The sequence below is a fragment of the Gorilla gorilla genome, chromosome X (genome assembly GCF_029281585.2).
Source record: "Gorilla gorilla gorilla isolate KB3781 chromosome X, NHGRI_mGorGor1-v2.1_pri, whole genome shotgun sequence".
NCBI lineage: Eukaryota > Metazoa > Chordata > Mammalia > Primates > Hominidae > Gorilla > Gorilla gorilla.
In genome coordinates, this window is record NC_073247.2 from 165,039,428 (window position 1) to 165,053,877 (window position 14,450).

The window sequence follows — 14,450 nt, forward strand, 5'->3', positions numbered from 1 at the left end:
CCTCTCATTACAGGAAGGACAGGCCAACAGGTAGAAATGGGGGCTTCTGCTTCCATGCCCACTGCATTTTAGCTTCCCCTCCCCAATACTCTTCCAGCTTATTTTCCTGAAGCTTCCAGAGCTGTGTCTTTGTCCACCCTCACTAGTCTCCAGTAGACGTGATGCACCTTCTGGGCTAAAATGCATTTCATTCAAAAGCTCACTGCATAATAAAAACACGGCCTGAAATCTTTTTCGGGCAAGATGTGTCAGAAAAACTCTCTGCTCTGTCATCCCTTTTCTGACCTTTATTCAACAAGTATTTATTGAGCACCTGATCTGTGCTGGGCCCCAGAGATGTAAAAGCAAGTGACAAGGTCCCTGCCCTCAAGGACAGAGTGCCAGAGAGAAACAGACATGCAGCCAAAATGTCACCACAAGTGGGGCCTATGTAAATGTTCACCAAGCTGTGCTCCTGGGTAGGATTTGTGCACTTGAGTGGAGGCAGGTTACACAACAACTACCAAGCCAAATGCATACAACATTAGTGGATAAATCCCCCCACTCCCTCCTCAGATGCTATGGGGTTTTATTAATACATTCCTCTCTGGCACCTCTCCATCCCTGCCCCAGCCCCGCTCCATCAGCCTCACTGGCATCCCTGTCTCTTTGCCTTGCCTTGCCTTGCCTTTCTGGACCCAGTCCATGTTCCTCTCTGCCCCTGTCAACCTCTGGGGGAGGAAGGCAGCTCCAACGGGGTGGTCCTCACCCAAGCCCAGCAGGCCCCACCGTGCTACAGAGAGTTCTTTACTGTAAGGTCGGCCTGTCACCTCAGCACTTTCAGAGGTGGGTGGGGCCAGCACCTCAGGGTGCTGTGAGCTGGCTGGGCTACGTCACTCCTGGGATACTGTGCTGCTGGTTCTCTGTCCATCCCAGTCCTCTGCCCCATCTCCTCCAACAAGCCAGCTTGCCCCACAAGTTTAAGTCTGTTCATCCCTTTCTTCCCTATCGCAAATTCTGCAGTCCTGAGGTGTTTCCTCTGGGCCTCTACAGTCCAAGGGCTTCTGGCACCACCACCCCTTATTGAGCTGTTCGTCATTGGTGTCTACAGGTGTCTCCCTTCCCCCACAGAAGTCTCCTTCACCTTTGAACACCCACCTGCTGGATGCCACAGGGGCCCAGACAGAGAGGGCCCTAACCACACCCTGCCCCCAACCGGGAAGAGGCCCCTCCCTCCTCCCTGGGCTCCCTGTGCTGCCAGACCCTGACCCCACAGCCTGGGAGGGGCTGCAACCCCAGACTGGGAGCCCCCTAGGTAAGGTGGGGCAGATCTCCCTGGACCCCACCAGACACTGGGGCCCTGGATGAAGATGTCTTTGGAATTCATGAGAGGAATCAGCTCTCCCACCCAGGGCCATGTCCTTGGGGATGGGACAGGTGGGACAGAATGTAGCCTAAGCCTGGGCCTCCCCTCACCTCCTGCACCCCCAGATGGAAGTGGTGGAGATGATGGATCAGATCGTCCACGGGTGTGGGAGGACTCGTCAGGACTGGGCCAGCCCCAGCTCCAGGGGGCCCCGGCCACAGAGCCCATGGCATTGTCCATGATGCTGCTGAACCTGGCAGAGCAGCTCAGGGAGGCAGACAAGGAACTGGCAGGCAAATACACAGAGCTGGGGAACTGGTGCACTTGGAGGATTCTCCAGCTCATGCAGGTTGGGGGGACCTGGGGACCTGGGCAGCAGGGGGCCCTCCACTCCCCAACTCCCCAGGGTGTCCTCGGGCTTTACACACCTGAAGAGAGAGACATGGGGAGGTCCCCACCTGAGGAAGGTGGAGGGCTCAAGGGCTGGAGGGAGGGTGCGGAGCCCTAGGCAAGGCCTGACAGCAGGAGACCCTCCAGATCAAAGTCCCTCCCAGGCCTCTGGGTGGCCACTGCACAAAGGTGCTGACCTCCTGGTTGGAGGTAGCAGGTGAGTGGCAGGTGCCTGGAGAATGGGGATGGATGAGGCCTCCACAATGGCTCAGAAGGTCCCCAAGGTCAGGAGCTGCCAAATAGGAGGGGCCAAATGGTGGAGGTTGGGGGTGTTGCCCCTGAACCTCAAGAAGCCTCAGGGCACCAAGCCCACTTTGGAAGGGCAACAAATGCCAATGACCAAGACCAAAGCCCAAATTTCACCATCAGGGAATGAACTTCCAAGATTCAGTAATAATTCTGAAATTTATCTCTGGTATGGTTTGGCTGTGTCCCCACCCAAATCTCGTCTTGAATTCCCACATGTTGTGGGAAGGACCCAGTGAGAGGTTCAATTCAATTACCATGGGGGCAGGTCTTTCCCATGCTGTTCTCAGGATAGTGAATAAGTCTCACAAGATCCGATGGTTTTTAAAAGGGGCATTTCCCTGCACAAGCTCTCTTCTCTTGTTTGCTGCCATGTGAGATGTGCCTTTCACATTCCACCACGATTGTGAGGTCTCCCCAGCCACATGGAACTGTAAGTCCATTAAACCTCCTTCTTTTGTAAATTGCCCGGTCTCGGGAATGTCTTTATCGGCAGCATGAAAACAGACTAAAAGAGTAAATTGGTGCCAGTAGAGTGGGGTACTGCTGAAAAGATACCCAAAAATGTGTGTGGAGGAAAAGTTAAATATTAAATTTGAACTCAATTGAACATGGACACAAACAATGGTCACCAAGTCCCGGAACAGGTTGTGTGAGCCCCTTGAGACATTCATCCACTGCTGTGTCAGAGAAATCTCCATTTCAATCTGTTCCTATACATTGAAAAACAATAGACAATCGCAAAAACAAGTTGACCTTTTTGTATTCCTTGAGCCCAGTCGTGAAGGGCCCTCGTGACTGGGCCTCATGCCAAACAACTCGTTACAAAAAGAGCTAGGGTCCCAGACTGCACCAAAGCTTCATGAGACCTCTCCTTGTCTGTGCACAGATGAGTGGCCAACTCTGGAGCCCAGGATGTTGCTTCTCAGTCTGGTGGTGAATCCTCCACAATCTGGTGAGTGTAAATATATATATTCCCTTCTCCCCTTCCCATTGCAATTTGCTTATTGTATCAATCTGCTTATGATATCATTTGCTTATTATTATATCACTTGCTTATTATATCTGCATTGCCATTTACATGGGATAAAGGTTGTTTACCCGTAAAGGTATTGTGTGTGTATCTTTTCTTCTCCCTTCACGCATTTCCTGCACAGAACAATGTGGAAGTGACTTTGGAACTGGGTAAAAGGCAGAGGTTGGATTCCAAATTTTGAAGGGCTCAGAAGAGGACAGGAAAATGTGGGAAAGTTTGAAACTCCCTAGAGACTTGTTGAATTGCTTTGATCAAAATGCTGGTAATTATTATATGGACAATGAAATCCAGACTGAGGTGGTCTCAGATGGAGATGAGGAACTTGTTGGGAACTGGAGCAAAGGTGACTCTTTTTATGTTTTAGCAAAGAGACTGGCAGCATTTTGCCCCTGCCCTAGAGATTTGTGGAACTTTGAATTTGAGAGAGATGATTTAGGGTATCTGGTGGAAGAAATTTCTAAGTAGCAAAGCATTCAAGATATGACTTGGGTACTGTTAAAGGCATTCAGTTTTAAAAGGGAAACAGAGCATAAAAATTAGAAAAATTTGCAGCCTGTCAATGTGATAGAAAAGAAAATTCCCTTTTCTGAGGAGAAATTCAAGCTGGCTGCAGAAATTTGCGTAAGTAACAAGGAGCCAAATGTTAATCACCAAGACAATGGGGAAAATGCTTCCAGGGTGTTTCAGAGACTTTTGCATCAGCCCTTCCCATCACAGGCCTGGAGGGCTAGAAGGAAAAAACGGTTTTGTGGGCCAGGCCCTGGGTCCCTCTGCTGTGTGCAGCCTAGGGACTTGGTGCCCTGTGCCCCAACCACTCCAGCTGTGACTAAAAGGGGCCAAAGTACAGCTCAGGCTATTGCTTCAGAGGGTGGAAGCCCCAAGCCTTGAGAGCTTCCATGTGGTGTTGAGCCTGCGAGTGCACAGAAGTCAAGAATTGAGGTTTGGGGCCAGGCATGGTGGCTCACACCTATAATCCCAACACTTTGGGAGGCCAAGGTGTTGAGGTCAGGAGTTGGAGACCAGCCTGGCCAACATGGAGAAACCCTGTTTCTATTAAAAATACAAAAGTTAGCTGGACGTGGTGGTGCAAGCCTGTAATCCCAGCTACCCGGGAGGCTGAGGTTGGAGAATCACTTGAACCCAGAAGGTGGAGGTTGCAATGAGCCAAGATCATGCCACTGCACTCCAGCCTGGGTGACAGAGCAAGACACCATCTTAAAAAAAAATTGAGGTTTGGGAACCTCCACCTAGATTTCAGAGGATGTATGGAAATGCCTGGATGCCCTGGCAGAAGTTTGCTGCAGGAGTGGGGCCCTCATGGAGAACTCTGCTAAGGCAGTATGGAAGGGAAATGTGGGGTCAGAGCCCCCACACAGAGTCTCTACTGGGGCACCACCTAGTGGAGCTATGAGAAGAGGACCACCATCCTCCACACCCCAGAATGGTAGATCCACTGATGGCTTGCACTGTGCACCTGGAAAAGCTGCAGACACTCAACACCAGCCTGTGAAAGCAGCCAGGAAAGAAACTGTATCCTGCAAAGCCACAAGAGTGGAGCTGCCCAAGTCCGTGGGAGCCCACCTCTTGCATCAGCATGACCTAGACATGAGACATGGAGTCAAAGGAGATCATTTTGAAGTTTTAAGATTTGACTGCCCTGCTGGATTTCAGGCTTGCATGGGGCCTGTAGCCCCTTTGTTTTGGCCAATTTCTTTCATTTGGAACAGCTGTATTTACTCAATGCCTGTACCCCCATTGTATCTAGGAAGTAACTAATTTGCTTTTGATTTTACAGGCTCGTAAGTGGAAGGGACTTGCCTTGTCTCAGATGAGACTTTGGACTGTGGACTTTTGAGTTAATGCTGAAATGAGTTAAGACTTTGGGGGACTGTTGGGAAGGCATGATTCGTTTTGAAATGTGAGGACATGAGATTTGGGAGGGGAGAGAGCAGAATGCTATGGTTTGGCTGTTTCCCCACCCAAATCTCATCTTGAATTCCCACATGTTGTGGCAGGGACTCAGCGAGAGGTAATTATTCAATTACAATAGGGGCAGGTCTTTCCTGTGCTGTTCTTGTGATAGTGAATAAGTCTCACAAGATCTGATAGTTTTTAAAGAGGTGTTTCCCTGCACAAGCTCTCTTCTCTTGTCTGCTGCCATATGAGACATGGCTTTCACCTTGCACCATGATTGTGAGGCCTCCCTAGCCACGTGGAACTGTAAGTCCATTAAACCTCCTCCTTTTGTACATTGCCCAGTCTTTGGTATGTCTTTATCAGCAGGGTGAAAACAGAGTATTACAATCTCCAAACCTAACTGTTATTATAATGTAATGATCCATTTTCATCCTCACTTTCAGAGCTGGCCCTCTGGTGCCCAAAGCAGACTCCTGGGGTCCCTGTATTGGGCACTTACCCACTTCCTGCTGGCCGCAGCACGACACCTGATGCTCCTAGAACAGCCAACTGGATTCCAGAAGAAAGGCTTCAGTGGTGTGTTTTCCAGAAGGAACCTGGCTCCTAGGATTAACAGTTGGGTCAAATCTCAAAAACTCTTTGCCCTTAACTACTGAAAACTGCCAGCATCTATAGCAGTCATAGTCACAAGATTTCCTTTAAATTTTTCAGCAATTGTTTTCCTAAAGCATTCTGTAAAGTCTGGCTTGAAGTTTGTTTAGTTGAGATAAAAATGTGTTTGACTGCACTCCAGCCTGAGAGACAGAGTGACATACTGTCTCAAAAATAAATAAATAAGTTTTTTAAAACATGTTTGAGAACCACATTTTTCTCCGATGCTTTATTTTTTTCTTTATATTTTTATATTCTTTATTTTTGGGGATTAGAGACAATTTATCAAAGACACAATTGTACACAGCTTTGGAGTTTTTCCTTCTGGAGATTCTTTTTTTTCTTGCAAGATGAGAATTCCCCATGGTGCTCTTTCTGAAGACACTTATGACTTAAATGGAGTCAAACAAGTAAAAACTAAATTCCATTCTTAAAGTTCGTTCATTCAGTGCTGCAAACGCTGGTGTGCCAAATCATCGAGTGAGAGTTTTTTTTTGTTTTGTTTTGTTTTTTTTTTTTTTTTTTTTGAGACGGAGTCTGGCTCTGTCGCCCAGGCTGGAGTGCAGTGGCGCAATCTCAGCTCTCGAGTGAGAGTTTTTATCCTGTTCTGTGTTATTATTAAAAATGTATGAACAGGCCGGGCACAGTGGCTCGCTCCTGTAATGCTAACACTTTGAGAGGCTGAGGTGGGCAGATCACTTGAGCTCAGGAGTTTGAGACCAGCCTGGGCAACATGACAAAACCCCATCTCTACCAAAAATACAAAAAAAAAAAAAATAGCTGGGCACGATGGCATGCACCCATAGTCCCAGCTACTCAGGAGGCTGAGGTGGGAGGATCACTTGAGCCTGAGAGGCAGAGGTTGCAGTGAGCTATGACTGCACCACTGCACTCCATCCTGAGTGGCAGAATGAGACTGTGTCTCAGAAAAAAAAAAAGACTATTGTCTATTTTATATTCATTTTTAATTACACAAACAAAACATGAATATAATCTCATTTTAAAATATTAAACAAATATGAATAAAATAAAAACCCCGTTTAGTCACTGTCTGGCCCCTCCCAATCACACCCCCCTTTCTGAGAAGATCTGTCCTGACGTTTTTCTGCATATTTACCTGCATATATGTACACACACAATAGACAGTTTATCATGCCAGCTGCTTATCATGCAACTTACTTTCTTCACATAACTAAGCGTGGGAGAATGTTGGGAGAGTGTTGTTAACTACAGGTCAGTATTTCATAGCATGAGCATAGTGAGGTTTATTTGACCCTTCCCCTTCTTGGTGAATATTCAGGTATTTTCCAGGGTTTTGCTAATAGAAACAATGCTGCAAGAGCCTTGCTCAGATCTCTTGTGCACAGGTGTGAGCTGTACAACAGATGCTGAGTTAGGTAGAGTGACACTACATTGCTTCAACAAAGAGACCTGCAATAAAGCAGTAGCTTAGAGAAAATTGAGGATCATTTCTCATGGAAGTCTGAGCCATGTAGTCCTGGTTGATGGGGCAGCTCTGCTCCACACAGTCACTCACAGAACCCAGCTCCTCACATTGCCTTTTTCCTCGCTTCTTTAGGACAGCACTTCTCAAACAGTCTATGGTGAAAAGCCAGTTTATTTCATTCAATTGTGGAGTGAAATATTTTTTAACTTGCAATAAAGATGCCATGGTGATATTCTGTTACTATAAAAGCCTTAATATCTGTACTAACCCAATGTAAACTAAAAATAAAATCCTAAGCCCCCAGCTGACTGAACAGACCCCCTCTTGGCCAGGGGGACATTAGAAAACCTTAAAAATGAGTTCACAGCCATGATGAGACAGCAGGTCAGACATGCCTCCCTTTTGGAGATTAAACACAACAACTAACCTGCATTGGTGTTAAAATAGAGATCATAAGACTGACAGAACACACTCTTGATGACAATTAGATGCGAAATTATAAACAGGACCTAAGGCCATGCCACACAAAGGTTAAGTCCCACACCCCTACACTTACAGAATGAACTGTGCTCTCACTGCCACAAGTTTTTCTTTTTCTCTAGCAGCTAAACAAGCACTGGCCTTGAAATAAGCAAGATTATAAACAATTGCAGCTCAGCCAGCTTCAGACATGGACTAACTGAACCCCTGTTCCACCAGGCATAACTACAGCTTTGATTGGACAAGAGATTGATTTCAGTAACTTTCTCCTGATAAGACCAGCAGCCACATGCTTGTTCTTGCCAGTTTACAGAGATTTCATGCTTGAGTGACTTCATGTCCTGAAAAGACCTTTGGATGTATAGGACCTAACTGTAATACATTTAAATGTTAAGTCTCCACCCCAAAGTGAACATGGGTCATATGTTACATGCATGTTTGTTCAGTACACATGTGTCAGGACCCCCTTTATGAATATTCATAGCTCTTCCTGTAACCTGTTGAATATGTATGTTTCGCTAACCTGTCCAGCACCAAGATCCTAGCCCAACCCCTCCTCCTTCAAAGTGCCTGTCTCTTGTCTTGGCCAGAGGCACGCTTCCCAGCCTGCAGGATGACCACCTTGCAAGCTGTAACCCTTAAAAAGAAGTAAAGTCTCCTTTCTCCTTTACAAATTTATAGATTTGTTTAAAAGTTAATGCTGGTCATGGACCCACCACTAACAAACAATTTATGGGTGCACAGTGGTTCAGGGACCCTGCTATAGCAGCTCCACTTGAGGAGGAGCTTGAGTGGGGAGTGGGCACCACACTCACCCCAAGGGATGCTGGGTAATCTCGTCTCACTGAGCAGCCTAGCACCCATGAATAATAGCCCTTGGGCCAGAGAGACAATGAGCAGTCTCACCCACAGATCCCCAGAAGTGGCATTTACTGGGTTCAAAAGGTACAGGCATTTTAAAAGTAGATTCTGGCAACTTTCCTTCCAAAAAAGCCTGTACCAAGTGGCAAGAGTTCCCATGTCCCCCCACCCTAGCCAAAACCAATGGGCAAAAATGGCAGGTACTTCCTCATCATTTGCACTTCCCTGATTACTAGTGCAGTCAGGTTGAACATCTTTTTACTATTACAGACCATTCAATGGCATCTTCTGTAAACTGCTCTTTCATACTCTTTGCTGATTTCCCTATGGACATGCAGTTCTTTTTATATGCTTGATAGTAACCCTTTGTTATGTACATTGTAGATGCTTCTTCCATGGTGTTTTTTTGTTTTTGTTTGTTTGCTTGTTTGTTTTTGTTTTTGTTTTTGTTTTTGTTTTTTTGAGACGGAGTCTCGCTCTGTTGCCCAGGCTGGAGTGCAGTGGCGCGATCTCGGCTCACTGCAAGCTCCACCTCCAGGGTTCATGCCATTTTCCTGCCTCAGCCTCCTGAGTAGCTGGGACTACAGGCACCTGCCATCACACCCAGCTAATTTTTTGTATTTTTAGTAGAGACGGGGTTTCACCATGTTAGCCAGGATGGTCTCGATCTCCTGACCTCATGATCCGCCCGCCTCGGCCTCCCAAAGTGTTGGGATTACAAGCGTGAGCCACTGCGCCCAGCCCCACAGTTATTTTTAACTTAGTTAATGGCGCATTTATTGTCCTGTAGAAGTTATATTTTTCACAGTTATGTCCTCAAATGTATCAGGCTTTTCTTTTATGGTGTGTGCATTTTGTGCCTTACTTAATAACATCTTCTTTATCCTCTAGTCTTGTTTTTATAAATTTGCTTGTATAGTTTTTTTATAGTTTTGTTTTTTATGTTTAGACTTTTTATTAATCACTCAGGAATATTGTCTTTTCTATGATCTATAGTTAGAATCTATTATTTTGTTTTCCTTACATGAGTAGCCAATTGTCCCAACACCATCCTTCCCCCGATTATTTGAAATGCCAAGTTCATCACATAGAAAGTAAGCTCCATGCTTCCATGAGGGCAGAGGCTTTGTTTTCCTCACCCCTAAAATAATGTCTGGCACGTCATGATTTGTCAACTGAATGGATGGATGAATGAATGAATGAACGAATGAATTCTAAATAGCCAAATTTTCATGGGTGTGTTTCTGGAATTTCTATTGTCCTATCAATTAATATGAAGATTCTTGCTTCAATACTCTACTGTTTTAACTATTGCTTTATAAGTTTTGATATCTAGTAGGTTCTTTCTTTTAAGATTTTTTGCCAATCTTGTACATTTCTCTTCCAAATTGATTTAAGATTTGCCTCACAGGTTCTATTGAAATCCTTTGAGGATTATTATTGGGGTTGCATTAAAGTTATAGATTAATTTCAGAAGAGCAGACGTCTTTCAAAGTTGAATCTTTCTATCCAATAACATGATATATCTTATCATTTATTCAGGCTACTTTTATGTCCTGTAGTGAGTTTTTATATTTTTCTTTATATCAGTCTTATGCATTTTTATGCCTTTTAAGTTCAAATGATTTTATAGTTTGCGTTGTTCTGGGGATTACAAGGTTTTTAAAAATAGTATATTGGTTAATTGGTCATTGCTGGAAAGGTAGAGCCTGTGAAAACATCTCATATGAACACTAAAGATTTGTCAGGTGCTTCTTTTAGATTCTTTAGAAAATGAGCACAACATAGCTGAATAATTATAGTCTTTTCTCGTCCAACATTTATACTCTGTATTTCTTTCTTGTCTCGCATTGATCAGGCTGAGTCCATTACTAAAAGTTGGCAAGGATGCTGTAAATAGATGCTGAATTTTATCAAATGCTTTTCCTACATCAGTTGAGATAATATATTATGTTTTCCCTTTAACCAGTAATGAAGTGAATTACATTAATAACTGTGTTAATATTGATCTATCTTTGCATTATTCGAGGGAACCCGTACTTTGACATGATAAAGGATCCTTGTAATGTCCTCATGGATATGAGGTATCTTTGTGTTTTTGTTCATGAGGAAGATTGATCTACACAGTGCTTTTACTGTGCAATCTGATTCCAATTTTGGTATCAGGGTTATAGTAGCCTCATAAAATGGGTTTGGATGCTTTCCATCTTTTTCAATGCAGAGAAGGGTTTGTACAATATGAGAATTACCTATTTCAATTCAGATTTAGCAGAATTTAACCATATAACCACCTGGGTCTGATGCAATATTGAAGCATAGATCTTTGACTATCTTTACATTTCTTCTACGGATATTGGTTTATTCTGATTTTCTACTTCTTGACCAATTATTATAATTTGTATTTTCCTAGAAAATTTTCTATTTTATCTATATTTTCTAATGTATTCACATAAAACTCTATATAGTATTTTTTTGTGTGTGTGAGACAGAGTCTTGCTCTGTCACCCACGCTGGAGTGCAGTAGCACAGTCTCGGCTCACTGCAACCTCCGCCTCCTGGGTTCAAGTGATTCTCCTGTCTCAGCCTCCTGAGTAGCTGGGATTACAGGCATGTGCCACCATGCCTGACTAATTTTTGTATTTTTAGTAGAGATGGGGTTTCTCCATGTTGCCCAGGCTGGTCTCTAACTCCTAACCTCAGGTGATCTGCCCACCTCAGTCTTCATTGCACCTGGCCTATATATAGTATTCTCTTACAAGTTTTAGAAAAATTGACTCTGCATCTGAAGTTTACACCCTGTCCTGTTTCTTATTACATTTTTTTGTTTTTTCACCTTCTTTTCTCCTGACCAATATCTCCATGAATTTGTGCATTTTTAAATATTGGTCTTTTCAACTATTCTGGGCTTTTTGCAATTTATTTATTTTATTAATCATTATTTTCAGTATTGGGGGCTTTCCTTTGGTTACTAATTTCTTATTTTAGTGTTTTGGATTCAATAAATATGATTTCTGCCTTTGAACTTGAGATTTTCTTTGTGACCAAATATGTAGTCAGTCTTGGATAATGTTTCATATACTTTTGAGAAGAAACTCTGCGTTATCTGATTGTCAGATGCAGTTATACACACTGTGCACCTCTTAGGCCAAGCTCCTGACTTGCGTTATTCCGATCCTCTATATTCTTATTTATTTTGTTGTTTCCTTGGTCTGTCAGTTCCTGAGAGAAGTATAGTAAGTCTCTTTCACTCTGACTACAAACTTGTCAATTTTTTCTGAACTGCTATCAAGTTTTTGTTTCACATGTTATGAAACTATATTGGGCACCAAGCCTTTAAGCTTGTGTCTTTTACATACAGGAATAGCCATATTTGTCCCTGAGAAGGTTTTTTGCTTTGGGCTCCATTTTACATGATAGTAGCATTGTTCTACCTGCTTTCTCTCTGTTAATATTTTCCCGGCATTTTTAAAATCCATTTATTTTGACTCTTCTCATTATTTGTTTTGTAAAAAGACCCTGAGTTTGTTGGGAGTAGTAATGTTGCAAGTTTCAAATCTACATTTCCCATCCTTCCTTGCAGATCGGGGTGGCCAGTAAAATGAGAGTGAAAGTCACTGGGTGGAGCTTCTGGAAGGTTCCTGACAGTGGGCTGAATTACCAGGAGCTGCCCTGTTTGGTCCCCACACTTTCTCTTTCTCCTAACCTAGAACACATATTTGATGGCTGGAGCTTCAGCAGCTATGTTGGTGCGGATAGAAAAAAAAAGCCAAGAAAATCGTAAAGATCTCTCTTGACATCCTCAAGCAACTAACCAAAGCCAGCAACTGCCTACTTCCTTATGTCTCCATACATGGAAAAAATAAACTCTCTTGTGTTTAAATCCCCATTGCTGGTTTTCTGTTACTCCATTGAACACAGTTCCTAATTAATACATTGCCTGTGGAGGCAACCAGTATTACCCAGTTTTTGTTTATTCTTCTAGAGATATTCTTTTTACTGTCATCACTTTAAGTATATTTTCAACTTTTTATAATGGGCAATTTCAGACGTACGCAATAAATAGCAAATGGTATAATGAACCTCCACGTACCCACCACTCAACTTCAACAATTATCCATTGACATTCTATGCATGTACATGCACACACACACACACACACACACACACACACATTCCTATTTTATACAAATGCTAGCATGCTACTCACACTGTGCTTTACTTTTCTTTCTTAAATTAACAATGTGTGTTGGAGATGGTTTATATCAGCACCTAATTTCTTCATTCTCTTTAATGTCCATCTAGTATTCTTTTATCTTTTCACAAAAATATATCTGTAGAATCAATTCCTGCATGTGCAATTGCTGGGTCAAAAGGTACACAATTTGTAATTTTGATAGATGTTGCCAAATTACCCCCACAGAAGTCGTACCAGTTCCAACTCCCAAAAGTAACATAGGACAGTGCCTATTTGCCCACACTCTTGCCAACATTGGGTGCTATCAAACTTTTCTACTTTTGCCAGTCTGATAAATGAAAGCAGGCAGTTTTGATTTGGATTTCTCTTATTTGGAAGTCATTTGTATTTCTCTCCCATGAACCGTATTCCTAGTTTATGCCTGTTTTGCTATTGTGTTGTTGTCTTTTTTCTTACTATTTTGTAGGAACTATTAAATAATAGGAAAACTAGCCTCCTTGTCTCCAACAGGAATTGCAAATAATTTTCCCGGTTTAACATTTGCCCTGGACTTTGCTGGCAGGAAGTTTTGTGTTGAAGAAACTTTTCGTTTTTATGTACTGAATTAATCAACCTTCTCTGTTTTGGCTTCTGTCATACTTTAAAAGGCCTTCTCTCTTCCAACATATTTTAAATGTCCCATATTTTCTTCCAATATTTTTATAGCTTTATTTTTTTAATCTTTAAATCTGATCCATCCAGAATTTAGTTGGTTGCACATTATGAGGTGGGATTCAACTTCACATTTTTCCCAGATGGCCACCTACTTGTCCCTACACCATTTATTGAATAACCCATCTTTCCCCAAGGAACTGAAATAACATTTCTATCATATTCTAAATCCTCATTTGTATTTGGATGTATTTTAGACTTTCTGTTTTTTCTATTGTTCTGTCTTCTATTCATATATTAGTACTACACAGTTCTTTTAAATTACTCTCAATTTATGTTTTAATATAATAAGTATTATATTAAATATTACATCAAACACATTATTATGTTATAGTATTATATTAAATATTACCTCACACATATGTTATAAGTATTGTATTAAATATTACATCAAACATATATTATTATAAGTATTATATTAAATATTAAATCAAGCATATATTATGTTATAAGTATTATATTAAATGTTCAATCAAACATATATTATTATGTTATAGTATTATATTAAATATTACCTCACACGTTATAAGTATTGTATTAAATATTACATCAAACATATATCATTATAAGTATTATATTAAATATTACATCAAACATGTTATAATAAGTATTATATTAAATATTACATCAAACATATATTATGTTATAAGTATTATATTAAATATTACATCAAACATATATCGTTATAAGTATTATATTAAATATTACATCAAAATATTATGTTATAGTATTATTAAATATTACCTCACACATGTAAGTATTGTATTAAATATTACATCAAACATTATGTTATAAGTATTATATTAAATATCACATCAAACATATATTATTATGTTATAATAAGCATTATATTGGTAGGACTAGTGCCCCTCTCATTAGTCTTCCTTTTCAGAATACTTCTGGCTAATTTTACTCCTTTAGTTTTCTACACCAATGTTAGAATCATCTTGACGAATTCCAAAATCTTCTGTGGTTGTGTGTGTGGGATCATCTTTAATTTAGAGATTGATGTAGGGAAATTTTGCTTCTTTATGAAGTTGACTTTTTCTATCTGAGAACATTATAGACCGTTCCATTCACGGCCTTTTTTGATGGCCCTGAGGAACATTTT